This window comes from Candoia aspera, chromosome 1, assembly GCF_035149785.1.
Source record: "Candoia aspera isolate rCanAsp1 chromosome 1, rCanAsp1.hap2, whole genome shotgun sequence".
Classification (NCBI taxonomy): Eukaryota; Metazoa; Chordata; class Lepidosauria; order Squamata; family Boidae; genus Candoia; species Candoia aspera.
In genome coordinates, this window is record NC_086153.1 from 313,319,686 (window position 1) to 313,346,514 (window position 26,829).

Here is a 26,829-nt window from a genome sequence, read left to right on the forward strand (position 1 = left end):
GGGCTAAGGAGAGGCAGCTTTAACTAAAACCAGCCTTCATTTTCTTTGCATTAAAGTGTCCTCTCCCTGTCAGTTGTGGGGGTGAAAGCCATAACCCAGTTGTCCAGTCCCACCTACTCAATACTCCAGGAATAAGAGAAGTGATATAGATGGCACTATAGATTTAACATTCAGAAAAGAGCACTGAGGTGAGATATGGCTGTACTATTTATAGTGTCCACAGAAGAACACCATGACCCTTTCTCTATTACCCCACAATGCAGGATTTGAAATAATGGATTTAAGTTGCAGGAAGGCATATTGCCATTGGTGATAGTGGGAAACTGCTCACACCAAGGTCAAGATGCAAGGAAAGCCAAACAACTCCAGCACTGCAAAAGGGGTGAGTGTAGACCTTTTACCTAAAACAGCAGGCAAAGTGTTGACAGGGAAAGGCCTGAAGCTTGAAACTTCAAAACTGCACCTCCCCCAGGTCTTGCAAACTGCCAGAGGAAACCACCTGCCAATTGCTGGAAACAAATAACAGCGAGTCCAAAGGGCAAGTCAAAGGAGACCCAGAACAGTGTCTTTGCAGAAGCATTGCAAGAAACTTGTAGCATCTATTAGTATCATCATTTTGAGCAGTGAACCTACCCAAATGAACATGAAAATTGAAATAATTGAAATAAGAAGGCATATTCTGACTTAATGTTTAAAAACTTTCCAAAAGTAAGAGTAATTCAATCATTGAAACCATTGTCTCAGAATTGATGCCTTCTTCTTACAGGAGGTACTCAAGTAGTCTGGACTGTTGCACTGGGATAGAAACTGTACCTGTGGTAGGGCCACCAGCTCTGGGTGGCAAAATTCTGAAAGACAACTAGAGGGCAGCAAGTTAGAGTTGTCTGCATCTCTGCTGCCATCTATTGAGCCTGCATCTGGTAATCCTACTCCATGACCAAAATGACCCTCCTAACTCTAGATTCTATTATTCAAATAACCTTTGGTATTTTTCTTTTGAGAAGACAGCTTGCTGCTGCCGGAAAGGAAACTTCTAGCCTCTCAAGAAAACGTTTTTGAGTAAGAAGATTGAACACACTGAGATGATGCAGCCTATGATGGGTCAGGGTATTTCTGGTTTATTGTTTTTCTTGTTTGATATCTCCCTAGATACAGTCCTGGTTTGTGGATAAATCTTATTTCATTACCCTGACAGTTACATAGTGGTGTTCTAAGCTTTTTAAAATCCAACTATTACCTATTTTGTTGACATACATACTAAAAAACAAAATACCAAATTAAATTAAAGTAACTTATGTCTGCTGTGAATATCAGTCCCAATGCAAAAGTTTTGCAGCTCTTGTGTGAAGTGGATAGACTCAGACTATGTTAGACTTCTTTGGGAAGGTGACTGCGGGAGCAGCTCCTGAGCACCTCCAGGCAGTTTTCAGTATTGATCTCTTGTACGAGATTCTTTGAAAAAGTGTTAAGGGAACAGGGAAAGTAGAGATGGGAACAAGATAAATGAACTTCTGAACATATTGATCCTGTTTTTCAAGATTGGGCTTCTCTTGTTTTATGAATGCAAAACCCTAATTGTTGTCCACGTCAACTAATCATTCAAAATGAAAGTAAAGAAAGTGCATGCATTTATACTTTAGTTCATTTTCTATGTGATTAGAATGGCACTGAGACAATAATTGGATTGGTTCAGATTTCCCTCACCAGTACCTTTTAAATATTTTTTTCTATTTGGATTTGTTCAATGCCATTCATGTTTACAATACTACTCTTGTGGTCTCTAGTTTGTCTTCACTGAACATTATAGCCCAGAATGTGGCCTTTGTCTCTGAGTTATGTCCTCTCCTTAGGTAAATACGTAAGAACATAACAGCATAAGCAGTGCCCTGCTGGATTGGAGCCCTGGCCCATCTAGTCCAGCAGTCCGTTCTCACACTGGCCAACCAATTGTGCAAGGAAGCCCAGTTGTCATGAGTACTGATGGTGAGCAGGAGGGGGCCCCTATTCAAGGGGGAAAATGCACGCGTAGTACTGAGGAGTTAAGCAGCCATTCAGAGAGACACAGATCAGACCCGCCTTGACTTTGGGGTTTATCTTTCTGGGTTTTTCCCATGCTTCTTCAGTTTGTTAGGATTTTCTGTCTAATGTAGCAGTAATAAAACACTAGAGACCTATTCCTTGTCTCAGCATGGTTCCTGACTGTTAGGACATCAATCCTAACAAACTCAACTATTCCCATTGAAAGAGGGAGGAACAAAAAAAAAGGAAGAGACATTTGGGAAAATGTCTTCAGAAAACCAGGAAATTCGGCAAGTGATCCAACAATGGCAGCAGCATTGCAACAACATCAACAACAAGTAGATCTCCAGATCAACACATTACAAGCAGCCATGCTACAGCAGTTACAACAACCAGCTCTGATTAACCCACAACCGGCACCAGCAGCAGCAGCAGCAGCAGCAGCAGCTCCACCAGTAGTCTTGAGATCCCAGGGCAGTCTACCAGAGAAGTTTGGAGGAGAAGCAGGACAGTTGAGAGCCTTTCTCACACAGTGCACAATGTTTTTCGACAGCAGACCGGCAGAGTTTCGCACAGACAGAACCAGAGTCACCTTCATCCTAAGTCTGCTAAAGGGCCCAGCAGCCAAATGGGCTATTCCCATGGTGGAGAACAATGACCCAATTCTCAACGACTACCAGAATATTCTGGCAGGGTTCCGAGCACACTTTGACAACCCGATCAGAGAGGTCACTGCCAGCTGGGAAATTCGGAAGCTCAAGCAAGGCAACAAGAGAGTGGGAATCTACATTGCTGATTTCAAGCTGTTAGCAGGAGATCTGGACTGGAATGAGAGTGCCTTGAAAGACCAATTCAAACAGGGGCTGGATGAAGAAAGTAAAAATGAATTAGTGTGCCAGGGAACACCAGCTACCCTAGAAGATTTATATTAACTGTCTGTGGTCATAGACGCCAGGCTAGAAGAGCTCAGACAGATGCAGCCAGGGAGAAACAGGGGCCTCAGAGTGCTTCCAGGATTTCCAGCTCTCTCCACAGCATCTCTTTACTCAGGACCAAAGGAGCCAATGCAGATTGGGGCGAGCAGGAGGCTTATTTCTGAGGCTGAGAGACAGAGAAGGAGAGAGAGAGCCCTCTGTTTCTACTGCGGAGTCCAGGGGCACATGGTGAGAGCTTGCCCAGCAAGAAGCCAAGCAAATTCCGTAAGAGCCCCAGGGCAAGCAGAAGAACCAAGAGCCACCTCCACCTTGACTTCCAACCAGGGAAACTCCGTCGGTCTCCCTCCACAGAGCTCAGCAGGGAGACCATCAATCAATTAAGAAGGGCTCATTCCGAGGATTCCAGGCAATCCTTTTACTACTTACCAGTCATAATGCACGTAAACCCAGAGCACCAGGTCAAGCTAGAGGCCCTCGTGGATTCCGGAGCTTCCATCAATTTTATTGATCTACAGACTGTACAAGACCTGAACATCCTGACCATAGAATTACCACGTCCCATAGAAGTTGAGACCATTGACGGCCAGCCCCTCAAGGCAGGGCCAATTAGAAGTTTCACAGAACCTTTGCAACTAACAACGGGAGACCACACTGAGTGGATCCAACTTTATGTTACTGCATCACTTAATGTGCCTATAGTCCTGGGCACACCTTGGCTGAAGATCCACAACCCATTATTGAACTGGACTACGGGAGCAATCTCCTTCCCAGCTAAGGAATGCCAGCACCACAAGATTCAAGCCGCTCTTCTCTCTCCAGCAACCAACGCAGTCACAGAAGCAGGGGGGGTCCAGTTGCCAGCCAAGTATGCAGATTTCACAGACGTTTTCAGCGAACAAGAGGCCACAGCACTACCCCCCCCCCCCATAGGGACTGTGATTGCACCATTGAGTTGATACCAGGAGCCAAGATTCCAGCAAGGAAACAATACCCCATGTCCCCCAAGGAACTAGCCACCTTAAAGGATTACTTGGATTCTAATCTCCAAAAGGGTTTCATCCGACCATCTACTTCCCCAGCGTCTGCTCCTACCTTCTTCGTACCAAAGAAGCCTGACCTGTTGGCACCGGCAAACCAGGAGGCACCCATGAGAGTGGTGCATGATTTCAGTTCCCTCAATAAAGTTACAGTCAAGGAAAATTACCCACTCCCCCTAATATCTGATTGGCTGGATCGCTTACAGAAAGCACACATTTTTACCAGGTTGGACCTCGGGAATGCGTACAATCTGATCTGGATGAAAGAGGGGCCAGCGATTGCAGTAGGAGACAAAGTGTGGCTCTCTACCAGGCCCTCCAAGAAGTTGGAGTCTAAATTTGTGGGGCCTTTCACTGTGGTACAGCAGATAAATCCAGTGGCTTATCGCTTAAAGCTGCCAGCATCCATGAAAATCCATCCAGTCTTTCACAAAGCCTTGCTAGCCAAAGACCCTCCCCCAAGTACCTTACGATCTCAAATGCCCCCCCCCCCAGTAATTGTGGAGGGGGAGGAGGAATACGAAGTCGAGGAAATTCTGGACTCTAGGAGGAGGGGAAGGGGCATCCAATATTTGATACACTGGAAAGGGTACCCTGAGGAAGAGCGCGCATGGGAAAATGCCAGGGATGTGCATGCACCAGCACTGGTTCAATGATTCCATCAGCTTTTCCCTCACAAACCCAAGCCTCGCACTCTACCAGAGATTCCTCACTTGACTGTGCAAGCAGAGGAATCCCAAACAGAGGAGTTCATAAGTTGGCAACCTCCACCCCTGCCAGAGGCTCTGAGGCCAGAGAGAGAGGAGGAGGGGGAGCCGCAGCCCTCCACCTCCGGCTTGCATTTCCCAAGGGGGAGAGGGGAAGAATCTTCTAATTATCTAGCTATTTTCTAGCAGCAGCCACCTGGGCCAGAAGCATTATCAGACCTGGAGAGCAGCAGTGATTCGTCCTTGGAGGAGTTTTCCTTTGAAGAATTTCCATTGTTGCCCAGTTCCCATGGGAGCTTGGAGGGGGAGATGGACTCCCATGAGGCCCTGGAGGGAGGAAGGAACTCTGGAAGGGAGGGGGCTGAAATGGAATGTGAATCTGGAGGGGAGGATGATGTCATGAGTACTGATGGTGAGCAGGAGGGGGCCCCTATCCAGGGGGGAAAATGCATGCGTAGTACTGAGGAGTTAAGCAGCCATTCAGAGAGACACAGATCAGACCCACCTTGACTTTGGAGTTTATCTGTCTGGGTTTTTCCCACGCTTCTTCAGTTTGTTAGGATTTTCTGTCTAATGTAGCAGTAATAAAACACTAGAGACCTATTCCTTGTCTCAGCATGGTTCCTGACTGTTAGGACACCAGTAGTCTTCCAGCAGAAGGCCTTCAGAAGTACTCACGCTGACATCTAGACTAATGGCCATCAATCTCCATGACTTCCATGAATTGGTCCAACTTTTTCTTGAAGCCAGCCAAGCTGGTAGCCAGCACCACATTTTGAGGCAGCAAATTCCAAATAAGAATTATGCGTTGTATAAAAAGGTATTTTCTTTTGTCTGTCCTGATTATTCCAGGATTCAATTTCATTGGGTGACTTCTGGTTCTAATAATTTGGGAAGAGGAAAATAGGTTCTCCTTGTCCACTTGGTCTACACCACGCATAATTCTGTATGCCTCAATCATGTCCCCTCTCATTCTGCCTCTTTCTAGATTAAAAAGCCCCAAATACCACAGTCTTTCCTCATAGGGAAGCTGCTCCTGCTCCTTAATCATCTTAGTTGCCCTCCTCTGAATCTTGTCTAGCTCCATCAAATCCTTTTTGAGGTGCAGTGTCCAGAACTGCACATAATATTCCAGATGCACTATTGATTTATATAAAGGCATTATGATATTGGCATCTCTATTTTCAGTACTGTTTCTTATTATCCCTAACATGCTTTTGGCCTTTTTTTCAACAGATGTACACTTTCATTGAACTGTTTACCATTACTCCAAGATTTCTTTCCTTATCAGTCATTGCTAACTCTGATCCCATTAGTTTGTATGACTAGTTAGGATTTTTGGCACCAATGTGCATCACTTTACACTTGCTCATGTGGAGTGACATCTACCATTTTGATGCCCAGTCCCGTAATGTGCAAAGATCCCTTTGGAGTTCTTCACAATCCCTTATTGTTTTTACCACTCTTAACAATTTAGTGTCATCAGCAGACTGGAAAATAAAATTGTTTTATATTTCTTCTTAAAAGTGTTCAAAGATGTTTCCATTTGTATCATTTGGGAAAAGCTCTCCAGTGGTGCTACATTTGAAAATGCCTTGTCTCTGATAGACATCAGCCTTATATTTCTTACACATGGGCCAGAGTGTAGGACTTCAGTGTTTGCATCATTGGCTAACTGGGTTAACAGTCAATGCAATGGATTTTACAACCAGTCTTAAATCTACTGACATTAAAAAAAAAAAAAGCAAAACCTTTATTACAGCCTTTAGGCCAGTGAACACTACAATAAAAATACATAAACCCATAATTAATAAAATGAAAAAAGAGACATAAAATGCAACAAAATTACATCAAATAAATAAGTAAAGTAACAATAAAATAACAATACAGGTAGGAGTGGCAACCACCAAAAATTGTTCTACTTTTCAATCGAAGGTAGGACAGATACAACAAATGGTGGCACAAAATCACCAACTTGGAAACGTATGTCAGAGTCCTGGTCAGATAGAAGAAGTGACAGATATGCCTTGTGCTCTCTACCAGGGCAGTCCTTTTAAATGGGATAGATATATGGCTTCTGACATTCGCTGTCAAGAGAGCAATAAAGGAGCAGGTGGCTTAAGGATTCCACAGAGCCATCTTCACATAGGCATAACAATAAATGCTGCCGGAAAGGAATGTTTTTATGTTGCCCCCACAGGATTGGATGGTGGTGTATCCAATCTAGCCAAGGTGAAGGCCCAGCAAAATTTCAGAATCAGAATTGAGCAGATTCTGATGATGGCACATGCCCATTTGAGAAAAATCCTTGAACTGTGGGGTTAGATACTAGGCTTAGACTGGTTTGAAACTCAATATCCCAGATACATTACTTAAGATGACTCCTGGCATTTTCAAACCCTAATGGGCAGCGGCTTTCTAAAGATAGATCTAAGGACTGGAGTTTGCTATGAGCTCTAGTTACCCAGATTGATTTAAAATGGTCCCTGAGAACCAGTGGAGCCAGACCCATTGGGGGAAAATCTTTAACCATAAATTAAGGAGATAGAACCAGGCTCTAGCACCCACAGAAACCAAACCCGTCTCTAACCATAAGGCAGAATTCTTGCTGCATCTTAGAACTGCGAGTATAACTCTTATAAATTTGGACTGGATATTAAACTTCATAAAAATGCAAATCTGAACACCATAAAGAAGCTGGGAAACAACCTTAGCAAGAAAAACCTTGCAAGCTGCAGGAATGAAATGTGCCTCCTTTGAATGGAAAAATTCTTTTTTTAAAATAATTTTCATTAAAATGTTTTACATACATAAGAAGTATATTCAAAGAAAAAAATATAGTAAAGGAAATGTGAAAAAGGAAAAAGGGAAGGGAAGGGAGGGAAAAGAAGAGACAAAGAAAAAAGGTGATAGAAAAAAGAAAAAGAAACTGAACAGAAACATGAAATATATACATACATACATACATTTTAATCTTTACTCCCACGATTCTCTCATCTTGTCTTATGTCTCTATTCAGTAACTCAAGAACTAAACTGAACAAGAATGGAGACAACAGGCATCCTCGTCTTGTCCCTTTTTGACTCTCACAAGGTTTTGTTTTGTTTTATCCATTTAATCGTGTCCGATTCTTGGAGACTGCCTGGACTAGTCCCTGCAGTTTTCTTGGCAAGGTTTTTCAGAAGTGGTTTGCCATTGCCTCCTTCCTAGGGTTGAGAGAGTGACTGGCCCAAGGTAACCCAGCTGGCCTTGTGCCCAAGGTGGGACTAGAACTCACAATCTCCTGGTCTCTAGCCTGGTGCCTTAACCACTACACCAAACTGGCTCTGAGGTTTTGTTATTTCTCCATTAACAATTATTTGTGTTTTCTGTGACATATAAATTGGTCTTACCCATTTAATAAAATCATCTCCAAGGTTCATATCTTCAGAACTCTAAACAAGAAAATCCAGTTCAAATTATCAAAGACCTTCTCTCCATCTAAGAAGATCAATGCAACTTTTTTTTTGTTGTGTTGCTCCAACTGCTCCAGAATATCCAACACATTTCTGGTATTATCTCATAATCGCCTTTTCGGTAAAAACCCACATTGATCTTCATGAATAAAGTCCTCTTAAAGGATTTTCCACCTTTCTGCCAAAATCATTGTAATCATTGTAAACAATTTATAGTCATTATTCAATAAAGATACTGGTTGATAATTCCTTGTTAAAGAAATTATTTTTCTCAGAAGTTCTATCTTTTTGTGGGGAAACCACCCCATTCCAATCTGCCAGGAGACACCAATTTTCATATTGAAAGTCCAATGGTTCATCCATAAGACCTTTATAAAATGCTGTTTTATCTTCATCTGAGGCATAAATTCCCAATATCAGGGTCTTAGCCCCTGTAAATTAACTTCCACCCCAACATATCTACCATAATCATCAGTCAATTCTAAGTTTTGGATACAGTTGAGAATTTAAATACAAAACAACTCCGTTTCTTTTTTTCATTCCTGCTGAAATAAATTCTTCACCCAAACTTTGGTGACTCAAATATTTTATATCCTTTTTCCTAATATGCATTTCTTGTAAGCAAATCACATCTTGTTTTAACTTTTTCAAATAATAATTTTTTTCTTTTGAGGAGCATTTTCTCAATTTATATCCCACATTAAGCATTTATAATCCATAGTTATGCCAAGAGTTTAGAAAAATCAATACATGTTGTGCCCAGGCTGGTAGCACCTTCAGGGTCCTCTTGTATCTGTTGTGATATTTGTTTAGTCACATGTGTCATCATCACTTCCATTTGCATTTCATCAAATTCTTGTTTGCATTTGTTTTTTAGGTTTTTGTAATCCCAACTTTATTGTTATTATTTTTATAAACAACTCAAGGCAGGGAACATATCTAATGCCCCTTCCTCCTCCTATTTTCCCCACAACGACACCTGTGAGGTGAGTTGGGCTGAGACAGAGTGACTGGCCCAAGGTCACACAGCCGGCTTTCATGCCTAAGTGGGACTAGAACTCACAGTTTCCTGATTTCTAGCCTGGTGCTTTAACCACTGGACCAAACTGGCTCTCTCTTTTCCCCAAGAAATCTTTTGCTTTCTGCACAGAGTTTAGTCTGAATCTCTGCTGTTTAAAAGTAAAAATCACCTCTTCCACCTTATCCCATCTAAATGGAACCTTTTTCTGTTTGAGTTTGTCAGAAAAAAACCCCTCTTTTCTCTTGTGCAGTATTCTAATTGGAATTTCCTTAAGTACAATTACATCTGTATTATCAATCCTCAATCTAGTATCATGCTGCTGCAAAACTTGATCTCTAGCCTTCTTCCTGATGAAATGCACAAGGACATACTTTGGAACATTTCTTTATTTTGCAAATCATGTATTGATCCTATAAACCTTACCACTCTGCCTCTGTGTCATCTTCATCCCAGTCCAAAAAGTTAGACAGAGACTTAACAATCTTTTCTCTGTTATCCTCCCCATAGTCTTCTGGAGTTTCTCTAAATCAAACAAAATTCTTTTTCTCTCAGTTTCAGTAATGCCAAGTTATCCAAATCTTTCTCCATCTCTCTATTTATAACTTCTGTCTTACTTTCCAAAACTTCCACTTTATCATTAAGTTGTTTAGCCTCTCCAGCCAATTGTCCTACAGATTCTTCAATTTCTTAACTTCTTATTTCATATCCTTTTTTATCCCTGCAATTCCATCTTCCATTTCCTTTTTAAAAGCATCCAAACTATCGACAACTGTTTCAGTCATCCTTTTGGCAACTTCCTCAAACAATTTCTGCAATAAATCTGGCATGATGTCCTTATCTGTAAATTGTTCTAGTGAACCTCTCTTTCCTGCTTATATTTTTGCTGTTTTTCCTGTGGCTGCCATTATCATAAAGTGAAAGTATGTCAATTATTAGGGTGAAAATAAAAGGCCAGATTCTCTTTTTTTTCCTATTTTGCTTTTCTCTGTCTTTAACATTTTAGTCCCAATTAACTCTCTGTAGCTACAGTCGCACAGACTGGCCCATATTACCCCTATCTTCTTATTTTGTAAAATTCGCCAGTTATCTACTTTCCTTAATAATAAACAATCAGCATTCCCACAAAGGTCTGGACTGTTTGTCTAATTAATTTTACTATTTACAAAGGCACTTTTGTAAAAAAAAAAAAAAAAAGTAATAATTGTATTTTCCAAAATTACTGTCCCCTTTATAAAATGCTTTCTTAAATCATAATCTTGTTAAGCTGTTTGCTTTTAAGTCAAAATCCTTTAAGATAGAATTTTTTTTCTCAACTCCAAAAAGATGGCAACTTACCAAGTGTCTTTATTCTTTCCTGCTGGTCAGAAGATCCTAAATTAATTGTATGCAAAAGTGTTTAAGAAAGTGAGACTTATATGGGCCATGTGTCCATAACGGTTTTGAGTGCGATGGTAATCCTTTGGCTCCCAAGCTGCTCAACCAATGATTGACCTCATTAAACTCAATTTCTGTGGTCTCTTCATGAGAAGCAGCTATCCAGAGCACCAGTGGGCGATCTCCCAATCTCTCCTCCAGAAAGAATTTTGTCTGGCAGAACTTGCTGCCTGGCTGCCGATCTTTGCAGTGGTGTCCCTGCTCATGAAGATGCTTTCAGGAACACCCAGCCCACCTGGAAGCCCTGAATGGAAGAACCTTAAGACAGCTGTGGAGCCACATTGGGCAACACTTGCCCGATAAGAGAAATGTATGCTCCAAGATAAGGAAGCCTGGAACTGCACCCCTAGATATTTATAAGTACATACCTGCTCTGTTGGGGTCCCATTAATTTGCCATTTATGCATCCTATTGTTGTGTCATGCAAAGATTAGTACTTACGTTTTTTTATAATTTACTACAAGTTGTTCTTTTAGGCAATAACAAACCAGTGCCCTCAACGCCCTTCTCATTCCCACCTGGGAGACAGACAAAATTATGACATCATCTCTATATAGCAAGGCTGGAAGTGCATGATCTGCTAACATTGGTGAGTGATGATTAGAAGATGAAAGAGCCTGAATTACTGAATTAATGGACAGATTGAAAAGTAAGGGGGAACAGCTCCAGGAAGATGCCCCCAGGAGGAGCATCTGACTCTCAGTGAGAGGTTAGAATAAACAATCTGGTTAAGAAGGAGTAATCCTTTATCCATTGAGGATCCCTGCAGTTTTGCCCATAGCTTTTCCCTTGGAATCAGATCAAAAGCTGAAATCCACCAAGGCTGCAAAAAGGGTGCCTTTGGGCAGTAAGGTGTAGTTTTAGCTAAATGGTGCTGGGCCAGTCAGTGGTCTAAGGTTGAATGGCCCCCTCTAAATCCTGCCTGTTCCTCAATAAGAATATTTTCACTTTGGACCCAGTTCTATAGTATTAAGTAAAGGTATTTTGCATATAGCTTACTTATTGTATTAAGCAAGCTAATAGGTCTGTAATTAGCAAGGTTGAGTCTATTTCTCATATTCTTATAAAGACAGATAACTACGGCCTCATTCTACTCAGATGGAAAATGTTCTATACTGTTAATATAGGTAAAGAGATCAGCAAGCACTGGAGCCCACCAATCTTTATTTTCTTTTAGCAACTCTTGAAGGATAAAATCACCTCCAGGAGCTTTCCCAGTTTTCAATTCTGCAATGAGATCCTTAGCATCAATGATAGACACAGGAGGCCATTTGGGAAGAGTCACTGCTGGGTGGGGAATCACCACTGGATAATTTATAGTTCTGGGTTGAAAATGTTCTGAAAGTAATTCTCTCAAATATCTGTAGGTATTTGGCAGATGGAACCTAAGCAACTACCCATAGGAGAGCAGTTAACTAAGTAACAGCTTTTTTTTTTAGTAGTAAATGCCAGAGAGAAATAGTGTTAATACTCTAGCTTCCCATGATAATATTATTTGATATCATTTGTTAAGACATGATGATGTCACAGATTTGTTAATACTTCAGATATGTGTTACATCGAAGGAGGTCTGGCCATTGGCCATCAGCCAAAGAAATGAGTTAAAGAGGTACATGGGCAGGAAAAGGGGAAAAATTTGAACAGCTTTTATGACTGATGAATGTAGCATTATTCTGTACTGATATAGGATATATAACTGTTTTTAACAGTATATACACAGTATGTGTACATATACATATGTGTGTGTGATGTGGGTTTATCAAAATTTCTTTATGTTTTATATTATATCCTTTTATTTTGTATTTAGGGATTATTCTAATGCTAAGTGATTTGGAAATATTTTAAAGTAAGCAATTAAATGAATATGCTTACTTTCTCAATGGCTACTCTTGCCAAGACAATCTACTACTGGTGTGTGTGTGTGTGTGTATGTATGTGTACGTATGCATTCAGGCATACTGCATATGTGTCAGTTATTCTAAACAGTTGCCCCTTTTCCCTTCTTCCCCTTCACCAGTGTGGGTCTTTTTTATTTCTACAATAAAATTATTTTTCTTCCATGCAAACTTCATTGATTAGTGCTACAGTGCAAGCAAAGAGGAAATCAAATTTAGCCACTGAGTAAATAGCTTCAGATGAACCAAGAACAAGAGGCAATTTCTGGGCTGCAGGAAGCCATCCCCCATCTCCAAGTTCTTGAGCTACCCAATTTCACTTGGATACATTCCTTCTTGGCCATAAATCAAGTGATCAGTCATATAATCTGCATATAACCAAAGCTTGCTTATCTGGTAGTCACAAAATAAAATTTTAAACAGGCAAAATTTCCTGAGGGGAATGCCTCTTACCACAGAAAAGTAGAGCTAATGGCTGTTTTGCATATTGCATATAAGACTGCGTAGTTTTTAGATATAACACATAAACTGTGCACTGGGCCCATTTAAACAAAAGTTATCTTCCAAAAGACCCTCCATCTTTCTTCCCTTGGTGTGAAAATACTCTGCACAAACTTTTATGAAGGACATTGCCAGGTAGCTATATATAAGTCTGTAAATACATAGTTAAGTAAGCACCACCACTATAGTGTAGAGGCAAGGCTCAATATATATAGCACCAAAAATTTTGCAGAAGTTATCACTAATGAAAGTGACAGAAATCCATGTGATTTGTTAGTCTTTGTGGTGCCAGAAGTCTCTTTGCTGCATTTGCTGAAAAATACTAATATGATTAGTACAAATATATATCTGAGAACAATGAGGACATGCACAAAACATTTAAATCAGGCCTGCACAAATTGTGAGCTGGAACTGATGAATGAGTTTTTTGCAGTCCATATCAGTTCAGCTGTATTCTAGTAGAGCTTTGTTCTATCCTGTTTATCAGTCAGCAATCAAGGAAAAATCAAAACTAAAACAAACACAGCAATGCTGACATTTATTTTATACAGGTACAATTTCGCCATTTAGGCACAACATTTTAGCTAATTTTGCTTGTTTGTTTGTTTGTTTGTTTGTTCTGCACCTGCACTATTGTGCAAGATCATGCAATAATAGATGTCCAAGGTTACTGCCATACCTCTTCTTTATTCCATGACTGCCTGAGCTGCTCCCTCCCTTCCTGCCTTCTGCCTGTCCTTTATTACAAGGGTTGCATTCTATTATTTGTCAAATTTATATGGCCACTCATCTCACAAGAAGTGACTCTGGGTGATGTAAAATAAAACCAACAATTAAAACATTCTACAAAACCCATCAAAAACAATTAAAAACAATAAACATAGAAAAAACAAGACCATGAGAGGGAAGATATTACATATAATGCAGTCAATGTGCAGGCTCCCTATTACCAGTGGATCCCAAGACTTGCTGAAAAAAACACATTTTAGAGGGCCTTCTGGAAGGTCACAAGAATTGAGGCTAACCTCACCTTGGGAGGGATGATGTTCCAGAGGGCAGGTGCCACAGCAGAAAAGGCTCACCTCCTAGGTCCCATCAGATGGAACTCCTTTGCAGTCGGGACCCACAACATGCCCCTCCTGCTGGACCTGATGGGACAGGTGGATGTAATTGGGGAGAGGCGGTCCCTCAGATAACATGGCCCTATGCCGTGTAGGGCTTTAAAGTTCAAACCAGCACCTTGCATTGAACTCAGAAGCAAGCTGGCAGCAATGCAGCCTGCAGAGCAGAGGCGTAATGTGTACCATCTTAGGGGCACACATAACTGCCTGTGCTGCTGCATTTTGCACCAGCTGAAGATTCCAGATACTCTTCAAGGCCAGCCCAATATAGAGCACATTACAATAGTCCATTTGGTAGGTGACCAGGGTGTGAGTAGCTAAGCAGGGCATGAGTAGCTGAGCCTCACAATCCAGGCAACTGGCATAGAACACGAAGTTGTGCAAAGGCCCTCCTGGCCATGACTGCTCCTCGAACAGAAATTTTGATTCTGAAGGATCCACAGATTGTGGACTGGGTCTGTCTGGGGCAGTGCCACCCCATCCAGTACCAAAGATGGTAAAATCCCAGATCTGAAAGGCCCTAAAACCAAATGCCACTCAGTCTTGCCAGGCTTCAGTTGAAGCCTGTTGTTCCCCAACCAGACCCTTACAGCCTCCAGGCACCAGGACAGGACGTCCACAGCATCACTTAATTCACCAGGGGGAGAGAAATATAATTGAGTATCATCAGCATACTGATGATACCTCCCCCCATAGCAACATATGATCTCCCCAAGCAGTTTCATTTAACCACAGGAGTGGGGAGAGCACTGAATCCTGCAGCACTCCCCATAGTTGGGGCTGAGGGAGGGAATCTCTCATTCTTGATCAACACTGACTGGTATTGATCCCTTAGGAAGGAAGAGAACCAGCACTATACTGTGCCTTCCACTCCCAATCCCTAGAGTCAATCCAGAAGGATACCATGGTAGATGGTATCAAAAACCACTGAGAGGTCAAGGAGAGCCAGGATGGATGGATTTAAATTATTGGTTGCATTGTGAATTGTGATGTTGCACTGCCACCTTAGCTTAAGATCTTTGACTTCATGTCTGCTTGAGTGTGTGATTTGAGGCAAGTCTGCAAGGAATATCTCATTGTTTTTTCTTTTAGCTAGAAAAGTTATTTAACCCAGCATACTAATTCATATTTTGCTGGGCATTCTCTGAACTTTCTTTTTTATTTAAAATCAGTTTAACTGCTGGGGGTATCAATATAATGTTTTATTATTCCGAGCAGCAGAATATACTGTAGGTTTGGTGTGAGTTTAGCTTTGAATTCATTGTGCAGTTCCACCTGAAATTGAAGAGGGAGGAACCTTGATATAGACTATACATATAATTTTTGATATACAAGTTGCTCCAGGCTGATACCAGATTGTCTCAGATTGAATCAAGCTTTCATTTAGATAATGCCTTTGATTATTATAAGCTAATTTAAAACAATTCAGACCTAGTGATATTCCGGGCCAGTCTTCAGTATATCTGGGACCCTCCAAGGGAATTAAATTCCCAGAATAATTAGAACTTTCAGAATCCTGAACCAGCCTCCATGATCTGATGCCTTTCAAATGTGCATACCTTTAGTTTCTATCATACTCAGCACAGATTATGGCAGAGTTTAGTTGGGATTATGGCAGTAATTTTTCTAATTGGTGGACACTATTGCAAGAGATTGCACCAAAAACAAAAACAAAACAAAAAAGAATGAAAAATTATCCACAGTCCTGCAAGATATTGCACATGAGCACTGAAGCCTCATAAGAGTTCAAAATTCTCATGCTGTGAGAATGCTAAAATCTCATGAAGTTACAAGTTTTGGGCTATTTTGTTTAATAATTGTTGTTTACTTTGGGAATTCCATGAACTTTATGCCATCTAAATGTGCCACATTGCTCACCTCTTGATGATAGAAATCTAACACCTTAGGAACACAGCATACTGTAGGAAAAAGTGATCTAACTATAAACTCAACTATCACTGCCTTTAGCTACTACTCATTTTACAAGCCTCCCTGCACTCAATTCATACCTCTTTCCTAACCTCAAGAATTATGAAGTGCCATCCTGATCATGCTGTGATTCTTTCTTTCTTACCTTAAGTCTTTGAATCATAGATTCCTAGTCTTAGGACCATGTCTTTCCTGATTTCTAACTAGCATGACTACCAGTTCTTCAGTTGTCTCAGTCTTTTGCCATGTCTGCAGAATTTACTCATTTTCTTGCCTATAGACTTCCTCTTCTTTCAGTTTTCCTATATTTAGGAACTCTTGCCCATCCTTGGTGCCCCTAAAGTTTTAATCCCAAGCAATCTGCCAACTTCTTCCCCCATAGAAGATGAATTGCAAAATAGTCTTAGTGACTAGGCATTCCATTTTACAATTCCAATTCAATCAATTTGCATTGGAAGCTATGAGCACAATACTATCTAATCTTTCTCTGCAATAGATTATCTATATAAGATAAGCAATTTCAGTTGACTATATCCATGTTACTTTTATTTATCTAGAACCTGCTTGTGTTTGATGACTCTTTCCAGTGGAATAATCAATAGGTTCAGTAAACAAGGTTTAGAGTAACATTTTAAAACAAATATTAGTATAGTATAGTATTATTATATAGTATTATTAGTATTATATAGTATTATTAGTATAATAGTTTGTGCATTTCAGCCTGCTGAAATAGTCTAGTACTGTATTTGTTTCTAGCTTCCTGCTGACCTATTCTGCCCTTTAGCTGAGCCAAGTTTGAACTTATGTTCAGCTTTGTTACATTTGTCTCAAATAATTTTAAAATCACCCAGCAATCCATTTTTCCCTCTAGGAAATGATTTTGGACCCATAAGAAATTGAAATGTCTTTTTGTCCTTTCCACCTTCACCCCACTTCCTTCCTTCAACTTTCATAAAAGGGATGAACTAGTTCTACATTCTGTAGTCTTGCCATAACTCTGTTTTATAGCACTTGAACAAATATGGTCTTCAGTATGATCAATACCGTGTATTAAATGATAAGTCAATAAATTGCAGAATCAAATTAATGTTAATGTGTCATTAATGTGCCTTAGGCCATGCCATCCCAACTCATCTGGAAGGCACCATGTTGGAGAAGATTAACAGAGGGCCAGGCTTTGGTTGATATGGCCTATTTAGCTTTTTCTTCCGTTTCTCTATGTATTTCATTTTAGAAATACCGTACCTAATAATTACAAACACCAAATGGGATGAGGTGACCATCTTATTTCATGCTTTTATTCCAATGGTATATTTTTTGTTTTTTTTATGTTGTGAGCTGCCCAGGGTCTATACTTACAAAGATCAGAATTGTGCAAACCATGGTATTCCCTGTGACATGGAAGTGAAAGTTGGACTTTGAAGAAGCAGGATAGGAAGAGTATTGATGCTTTTGAACTTTGGTGTTGGAGAATGCCTTTATGTCTCTTAAAAAACACTAAATATTTGTGGGAACTCTTAATTTGTAACTTGCACTAAAACGCTTTTAATGAATTATATTTTAAAATTCTATGTCATATACATTTCAGCACCAATGAAATGGAGGGGGTGCTGATCTATGTAAATGTTTTAAAACTTACCTTTACAAAGAATTATTAATGCTATCATGCCCTAATGTGAAAATAATAAAGAACCCTTGTACAAATGACACGAGTGGATTTAAGTAAATGCATGCTCAGAAATGCTCCCCACCAGCTGTGGAAAATCAAGTTTTAATTCCCTAAGAACTTTATAATGGAAATCAGTAATTGGACAGATCCACGATTCAGAAGTGGAAGGACAGAGCAGCGCTCAGCCCATGCTCAGAGAAGAACGTTATTATGATTTCATACCACAAATAAGCGCTAGAATTCCATCGGGACTCCCGATATAAATGAAACCGCAATTACGGACGAATGAAAGAGCGCCATCTATGTCGCCGCTTCCTCGGAACTACGGCTCGGGTTTGATTATTCCTTTTCCTCCTGAATGAAATGTGTGCGGAAATAGCACCCCCCCTTTCCCTTTTTTCCGCTTTGCCTGGCAGGCGAGCCAACCAGCCGACGGCTGGCGAATGAGCGGGGCGGGAACCGAGCTCCGCGGAGGCCCGTCCCCCTTTCACCCGCCTCGCCTGCGCCGAGGAGCCAGTCTGGAGACGCGCCTGGTGGTGTGCTGGTTGTGGAAAGAGCCGGGCAGCGCGCGAGCGAGCGAGCGCGAGCTAGGAGGGAACGCGACGCGGCGGGGATTTCCAGACTGGGCTCGAGGGCGGGAGAGGAAGTGCGGGGCGGGGGGAGAGAGAACCAGCCGGGGCAGCGCACCAGGGACTTTCCAGCCGGGGCAAGACAGCTACGTTTGGCCGACCTGCTGCAAGAACAGCAGCGGTCGGGTCGGTAGTGCTGGCGGCCGCGGTTCTCCCCCCCACCTTCTTTTCCTCAGGCGCAAAGTAAGTAGGGGAAGAACGGAGAAGGTGGCCGGCTGTTGCTCTCCTCCAGGCAGAGGCGGAATCCGGAGCTGGTGGGGAGGGAGCGCTTCCCAAAGCCGAGGCGGAGCGGTGGGTTTCAGCCGTTTCTGTTGCCTTACGAGTCAGGGGCGGGAGCTGGATGGAAGCGAAGCCGTCGTGTGCGTGAGGAAGGGAGGACGCGGCGGCCGGAGGTCCCTTTTGGAGAGCTCACGGAGGCAGCTGCCCGAACCGTGGACCTGCTGGGGAGGGAGCAGGGAAGGGGACCTTGTGGTCGAGAAGGTCCCCGCTACTAGTCGGAGGGAAAGGCGAGGAAGGTCCGCCGCCTCAGGCAAGCGCGTGCCTCGAGAACCGCGAACACCCGGTAGGGGCTTGCCTAAAATTGGTGGGGGCTGCATCTCCCGCTCCCCCGAGCTGTTGCTTCTCTCTTGCCCCTCTTTCCAGTTAAGGCAGCCGCCCGGAAAGAAGGCTGCTGCTTGGGGACTGCGGGGAGCCTGTCGGTGCTGCTGCCCAGAGGCATTCGTATTCAGCCTCCATGCTCTTCAAACTGCCTCTCCGAGATAGATTCGTTCTGCTGCTGTTGCTGCCAAGAATCACCGCTGGCTGCTTTGCTTACGCATTCAGCACCCTTCAAGCTGTTGCTGCTATTGTTGCTCCGCTCCCTCCTCCTGCTCCTCCTCCCTCCACTATCGCTTTTGGAAGAAGAGAGGTGGTGTGTCTGGCTGCTTTAAGAGAGGTGTTGTGTGTGTGTGTTTTAAGCATTTGTAAGGCGAAACATCTTATAAACGTTTCAGGATCGGATCGGCAGAATGTGGTGTCTGATAGCTGCGGGCGGTGAAGAAAGCATGCCGTTTTCCTTCGGCCGTTGCTGCACTGTAAAGGTGCCTGCCTGCATGCATTTGATGTGTGTGTTTGAATGCAGAACGCTCTCTTAATTTCTGGCTCCCTCCATATGCAGTCGATGTGGGCGGACCGAAGGTTTTCAAAGGGGAAGCGTCTGCCTTGAAAAAACCGGGGGTTGGGGGAGTGCTGCTTTTAATTCAGTTGTGGCAAACTCTCATCGTACCAACTTTGTATCTTCCCAAACACTTGTTTTGCTTGATCACTTTGCAGTCACTGAAGGATGCTCAGGCAGCTGCATTTTGAGGTTCCATCAGTAATAAGGATAAGGACTGTTGTGGGTGCAGCTGAAGAGGGAGGACACTTATAAAAGGTGTGAGATGAATGAAATGAAATAGAGGTTTATTCTTTATTTTTTTTAATAGGGATAGCTTTATAGCAAGTGCAGAAGAAGGAGCAGTTAAAGGATACAACATGAAGGTATTATGGCCTTGGGTTACAAATTGTTTTGCTGTTGTCACCACAGTAGTGCTTTAAATATGCCTCTATTTTAACAAATAGAGAACCTTGAATTATATATGATTACGTCATTTTATAGTGCCATGAAGAATGTGTTTAAAAGTTTATACTGAGTCATTCCTCTGCAGATGAATCTTACTGATTCTTAAAAGCTGATTGTAATGTTATTTATTTGTATGTCTTTTTTAAATGAGGAAGGGAAGGTGGCAGAAGATCCATTTCTACAATGTATATTTATTTAGAAAAAAATATGGTTAAATTAAGAAAATCATAGTTGCATTTGTAAGTCTAGTCATGTCTCCATAGTGTTTTACTAAGCTATTGTTGAAATATGATTCAGATGATATTGTCAACAGCATGGATTTCTGTCCTTTCATTCATCTACATTTATTTTAAAAGGCTGTGCTCTGTATATGTTGTGCTAGAAAATTAAATGAATATGGATTGTAGGACATTGTGGGTTTATATGTGGTGAAAATGGGAGGAACAACCATCAATCTAATAAGGACTGAATCTTCTGCATTTCAATCAGAGATTGTACAAAAACAGGATATGTGTTATTGCTTTTATGGGTAAATGTAATACTTTAGAGCTCAATTCTTCCAATTATTGACCTCGATGACTAAACATGTCTCTGAGATTAGGACTGCACCAGTAGTACTGTATGCTTCAGGCATGTCTGTGGAGAGAAGCAGAGTCTGTTCTAGCATATGCTATTGAATGCTATAATGTGAATGACTTTGACTTTTTATTGATCTCTGTATAGGCTATTTAGAAAAATGCATTATTATGATAGTTACTGGCTGTATGCAGTAGCTAAATTGTAACTAATTCTGACATTTTTAATCAATAGACTATCTTTTTTTTCTTTTCTAATCTTTCCATTCTAATTTGCTGAAGGCTAATGGTTGGTGTTGAAACTGCATGTATTGGCTATCTAAAATAATAGAAGATAGATTTATGAAATCATATTCAGGTTTAAAATATTTGGGAAGCAAAAGCTGGGTTTTAGTGTTTACAGCAAAGATGTTCCATGTACGAAACAATTGTTTTTAATTAAGTGAGATTTTATGGCCATTTTGGGAAGCTCCTTGTATTAGCTAGGAATGGAAACAGTGTCAGGTTAAGCAAATAAAATTATATTTGCATGTGTCCTTAAAAGTAAGTTGTGCTGATATTATATACATATAATACTTGTGTGCAATTGTAAGGAGCTAATCCCAAGTCAAGGAAGGTGTTAAGAAAACTGAAAGCCATGTTTTTAATAGAATCTATACGCAAGAAAGAAATATTTATGACAGTTTGGCGCTGAGATTTGAAAGTGAAGAGCAGACAATTTTGGCATTCTGAAGAAAACAGACTAACTTATTGTACATGTACATTATTTTTGTCTGCAGTGGACATACACAGCATACCATGAAGCTAAAATCAGGAATTATGACATTTCTCGAAATGTAATGTGTATACTTAAGAACATGACCGACCTGCTGGATCAGACCAAAGTCCTCCCCAGTGTGGCATCCTGTTTCCTGTAGTAGTCAAGCAGCTGTCACTGGGAAGCCTGCAAGTAGATGTAAGGATCATAGCCTGATACTGCTGCTCTCCAGCAACTGATACTCAAGATCATGCTGCTTTTGATATTAGAGATAATATATAGTTATCACAACTGCTGTCCATTGATGGCTATGTTCTGCCTGTGGTCATTAATAAAGAATAGCTTCAGTGACTTTCCAGCATTTCAGAGGGTTGAGAAAATGAGGTTTCCATGTGGATGAGAATTCTTAATTCCTGGATGCATGTCAATTCTGCACAAAGACCTCTGCTTTCAAATTACATTGGTATGTTTCAGGATGGAAAGAAACTACATATTAAAGTTCAGAGGTGATGGGATGAAATAAGTGAAGTATGCACATGATACCGGATCGCATAATATGCTCTTCAGTTGCTTTTCTTTATTTCTTTATATTTAATGCTAGACTTGGACTCCATATATTTATAAAATCAGTGTAAGCTAACATAAGAAATAAAATAATTTGCTAGCTAATTTTGCAGCTGTCTTCTGAAACTTTTGATACAGATTTTTCTTCTTAAAATGACCCAGTGGTCATTTTAAAATGACCAGTATGGCAGGGTAGCCATCTGGTTCTCTTTTGACAAGTTTGTTCACTATTTTAGAAAATGAAAAGTGAGAATATATTCTGAATTTTCATTTCAAATGAATGGCTTGGAAAGCTATATGTAGGATAGAAGCAAGATGGCCCTTGTCATCCAGTGGCCATTGAGTTCTGGGTATACCATTTGCATACCCATATATAAAATACAATGCATGCAGTTGTTCTGTGCAGTTATGAGGAATTTTACAAACATCACATTCTCAATATTCAGTGGACATAGAAGTATGACTGTACTGCCCAACTTTGCAGTTACTTGTGAATGGTGAAATGAATTTGGACAGCCCAAAACAACTTAGAACTTATTTTTGTAGTGGAGGCTATACTTTTTGGAGTTTGCATTTGCTGCCAGCTTTCAATAGCATGGTGTAGTAGGACTTGGGAGCTGCAAGAACTGAGCAGAGGGGCCTACCTGAATGTATAGTAGCTTCACAAACTTTTTTCTGCAACCCAATTTTTAAACATTTCATTTAATACAGAACTGACAAAGTTCTTAAGAAAAAAAATGAAATTCTTCAAAATTCTTAGAATATTCAAATTCTAATCTCGATAAGTATATATCAGCATTTATGGATTATTGTCTATATATGTGTACATGCCTGCTTAAACACTGACTTCTTAGGGGAAAAAGTTAGATAAACCTTTTGCTTGCTAGCCATTTTATGTTTGAAAAGGCAAAGTAATTGCATAGAAGTCTGGAGCTTTTCTTATTACACTCAACATTAATCTCTTCAGTGTGCAGAACAGTTGCTAGATCTTCCTACTACTGCAAATTTATTAAAAATATTTTTGAATGTGATAGTAAAACTCTGAAGTAATCTGATCATTTTGCAAATAAATATAAATACATTGCCATTGCAAATGTTAGGGATAGAGAGCCAGTTTGGTCTAGTGGTTAAGGTGCTGGGCTAGAAACCAGGAGACAGAGAGTTCGAGTCCCGCCTTAGGCATGAAAATCGGCTGGGTGACCTTGGGCCAGTCACTCTCTTTCCGCTCAACTCACCTCACAGGGTTGTTGTGGGGAAAGAGGAGGAGGAAGGAGTATTAGGTAAGTTCGCCACCTTGAGTTATTTATAATAATAAAGGGATAAAAATTAAATAAATATGGTTCAGTAGGAAAAGTATTAAGCACATGATCTCTTTCAATGGGTAATATTACATACCAGCAGAAACATTTGTGATCACTGTAGATCCAGTTAACACTTTTGAAAATGAACAGATGGATTTTCTCATCTGAACTGGTTTTAATTGTGGCCCAAAAATTTAAGATGTGAAGCAGTAACTTTTAGAATAATTCGTATAATAACATAGTAAACATTTACTGAACGAAAAATAATAGATAATCACACTAATCTTCCTTTCTTTCGTCTTCCTATCTTTCTCTAGCTATCAGAACCAGCCCAAATAAAATGCTTTATGGTATTTAAACACTCCACACTTTGTAGGGTCTTCAAAAGAGAAGCATTCCACAGTTCTGGAGCAGGTTGTGTAAACATGCCAATTCTTCTTTTGTCCCTTGAATTTAGTTAGGGCTGCCAGTCTAAGGATGGTACCTGTTAATCTACAAGTTCTGGTAGATAATAAAGGAAAATGTTCACAGTTGATTTGTGGAAAATGGGACCATATTGCATCTTTAGTCTTATTTAAAGTTTTGCTGTATATGCATCTTAGGTTTGAGTCATTGAGTACAATCTAAGCTATTGGGTACAACATTTCCAGACTTAAGATACATTTAATCCCAACCTATGGTAGAAATTATATAACTTCTAGATGTATGGTTGCTGGTGCAAATATCCTGTCTTGCAGCCTGCAGATGGAGATAGTAATCCAGAAGAAGCAGTATGGGCTAGTCCTGCCTTAGGCACAAAGCCAGCTGGATGACCTTGGGCCAGTCACTCTCTCTTAGTCCAAGGAAAGAGGCGATGGCAAACCACTTCTGAACAACCTTGCCAAGAAAACTGCAGGGACTTGTCCAGGCAGTCTCTGAGAATCGGACACGACTGAATGGATTAAAAAAAAAAATCTTAGAAGTAACTTCTGAGTGCATTGTTCCCAAATAACCTTGAATTCTTCCAAAGAATATTTTACTCCATTCTGTACTGGTGAGTCTCTTCTCCTTTAATTATAATCTTTAGTTCTTTCTGGTTCCTCTAGTGCCCAACCTTCAAAGTCCTCAAAGTCTATTACATTTTTTTCTAATCAACGTTTTCCAGTGGGAAGATTTCTTACACTTAGATTCAAAATCTTCATTTTTTAAAATAGAATTTTAAACAACCCACAAAAAGGTTTCTTGTAATTAATTTCAAAATCTTATTTCAAATCCATTTGGCCCCTTAATCCATTTATAACTTTCCAAAATCAACGTTCTAATCACCCTCTTTCTGTTATTCCAGAATAAGAATTTTTAAGTCCTTACACTTGCATAAAACTTCTTTCACCAAGGATTGAAGGAAACTCACCTAGTGTAATGAAACTTGCCTTTCCGAAGGTTCTTAATATCCAAAAAGCCCTTAACTTTTCAGAATTTCAGCAATTTTCAGAAGTGCTTAGGAAAGGAAGTACGTCATCCCAATGTTCTTTTGAAAGTGACAAACCATGACTTGGGCAAAGATGGCGATCCTTCAGCTCCCAGAGCTCTAAAACCCATCAGAGACCGCTGTCTTATGGTCTCCTTGTGGGGAGCTGCTGTATGGAGCATATGTTCCAAATTATGGAAATTGTAAAAGCTTAAAAATTATTATGCTAACACTTCTCTTGTACATGAATTGCTATGCTGTCTTACATATACAAAGCCTTTCCTACAAGATGTTCATAAAGAGATCTTAATTGTAATAAGTAAATTATTACCATTTAAGCTAACAACATCAGCAACAAATTTTAAGTCATCTGGTTAATATAAATCTTTAAGTCTGCCATTAAGAATGATGGCCTGCATATGGAGAAGAGTACACATAATTAAAAACTGAGTTTGCCACTGTTGTCATGTGACCAGTGCAGGATGCATTTGTCTGGTTCCTAAGTTCAGTGCTTGGCCATGGACATAGTGTACTTGTGTTGGAACAAGTGAATTGGCTCCCAGTTAATTACTGGACCTGAAGCAGCATGAGATCAGTTATCCAGTAGATTGCCTTTCATTACAGATCTGCAGAATTGCTAAGAATGTCAAAGAATTTACATTGGCATAAATTGTGGTACATCATCCTGCAGTCACTCAGGATGGCCTTTCTTGGTCATAGTATCTGCTCTTTGGAATGCTTTCCCACTTGATAAGCAAGGGGCAACTGTTAGTACATTTAGAAACCTTCCTTCCAAATGGTAGAGATGGATTTTTAATTTTTTTGTCTCCCATTCACTTTTAATGTATATCTTATATGGAGTGTTTTAACATACAGCTTTATTATCATTCTTAAAAGTGACTGAACCCCTTTGAAATACAGTATAGGTGGTAATATATAAATGGTTTTAATGAATTACTGTCATGTTAAGCTCAATGGTATGGTTATTGAATTGAATACTCTTCCCTCATTTGACCTATCCAATATATCCTTACTTTCAAAAAGGTACAAATATAGACTTGTATAACATCTCTAATGTCAGTTGCATCTTGTTCCTTGTTGAAATGCAGGAGAACTATGTTGATTAACCTTTCTGCTACTATGATTTCCATAAATAAAATATTTTTCTTGCAGATATAAGTCACATTCAAATTAGTAATCTTCAAGACAGGTTGAATATAAGCAGTTTTGGATGTTGACTTTCTTGTATTTTATTCACTGGACCAGTTTATTAGCATCTATCTATTGGGGATGGACTTCAATTTTCCTTGCTTAGCTTGAGCCTGGGGTCTTCAGACATCCATTCACATTCCTGGACCTTTGAGTTCCAGGAATGAAATATATCACCAAGTCCATATGATGAGAAAGGTTATGAATATATCCTTCAAATCAGTTGTGACCTTATTTGTCATGTCTTTCAAGAAGACCATTTAAAAGCTATATTTGGACAAAATATGGTAGCTTCTGAAGACTGCATGGCATATTTATTGCTATTACATAGTACACAAAAATTAAAGACATGGTCCTTCCACCAACAAGCTAATTATACATAATAACAAAGGAAATTATTGAAAAAGGACTCTTGTGCTAGTTGAAAAATGAAAAGTATGAAGCAGATGCAATGTAAAAGCAAAAGAAATATTTTTCACTATTTAAACATTTTTACTGTGAGACTGTTGAGTGTTTAGGAACTGCAGAGTACAAATGAATAAATAGAGCTAAGAAAGAGAATATACTGAAGGATGGGTTTTGAAAGGGATGGGGAGATAAAGAGTTGTGGCCTAATGGTAAAGCATATGGTTTGCATATAAAAAATTCTAGCTTCAACTTTTGGCACTTCTGGTTAAAGAACTGTTGGTAACAGGCTTGAGAAAGACCTTAAACTGAGACTCTGGAAAGTTGTCAGTGGTTTAGAAGATTGTTGGGCTTGATACACTTACGATATATACCCTTTCTGAAACTATACCTGTATTGGACTTCATAATCCCACAGGCAGACTTGGACAGGGGCTGGAAAATTATGGGCTGAATTTTAGAACGGAAGTCAGCCACTTCTGGAAGGTACTAAGATGTGGAAGGTTGGAATTGATGGATAGATATTTAGATATTTTCTATTGCCAACTGCCTATGTCTTTTATTGGTTTACAATAAAAATATGAAATCAGCATCTGCATGAATGGGGAAGAAAGTGAGGA

At 40.2% G+C, this 26,829-nt stretch overlaps 1 long non-coding RNA gene across 1 annotated transcript; it reads left to right on the top strand.

Annotated features, from left to right (window-relative positions):
- Positions 1 to 18,226: 18,226 nt before the first annotated feature.
- Positions 18,227 to 21,389, top strand: LOC134488102 (uncharacterized). Its single transcript, XR_010066932.1, has 3 exons — positions 18,227 to 18,643; positions 19,816 to 19,870; positions 21,307 to 21,389. It is a non-coding gene; the product is annotated as an uncharacterized LOC134488102 (long non-coding RNA).
- Positions 21,390 to 26,829: the final 5,440 nt, after the last annotated feature.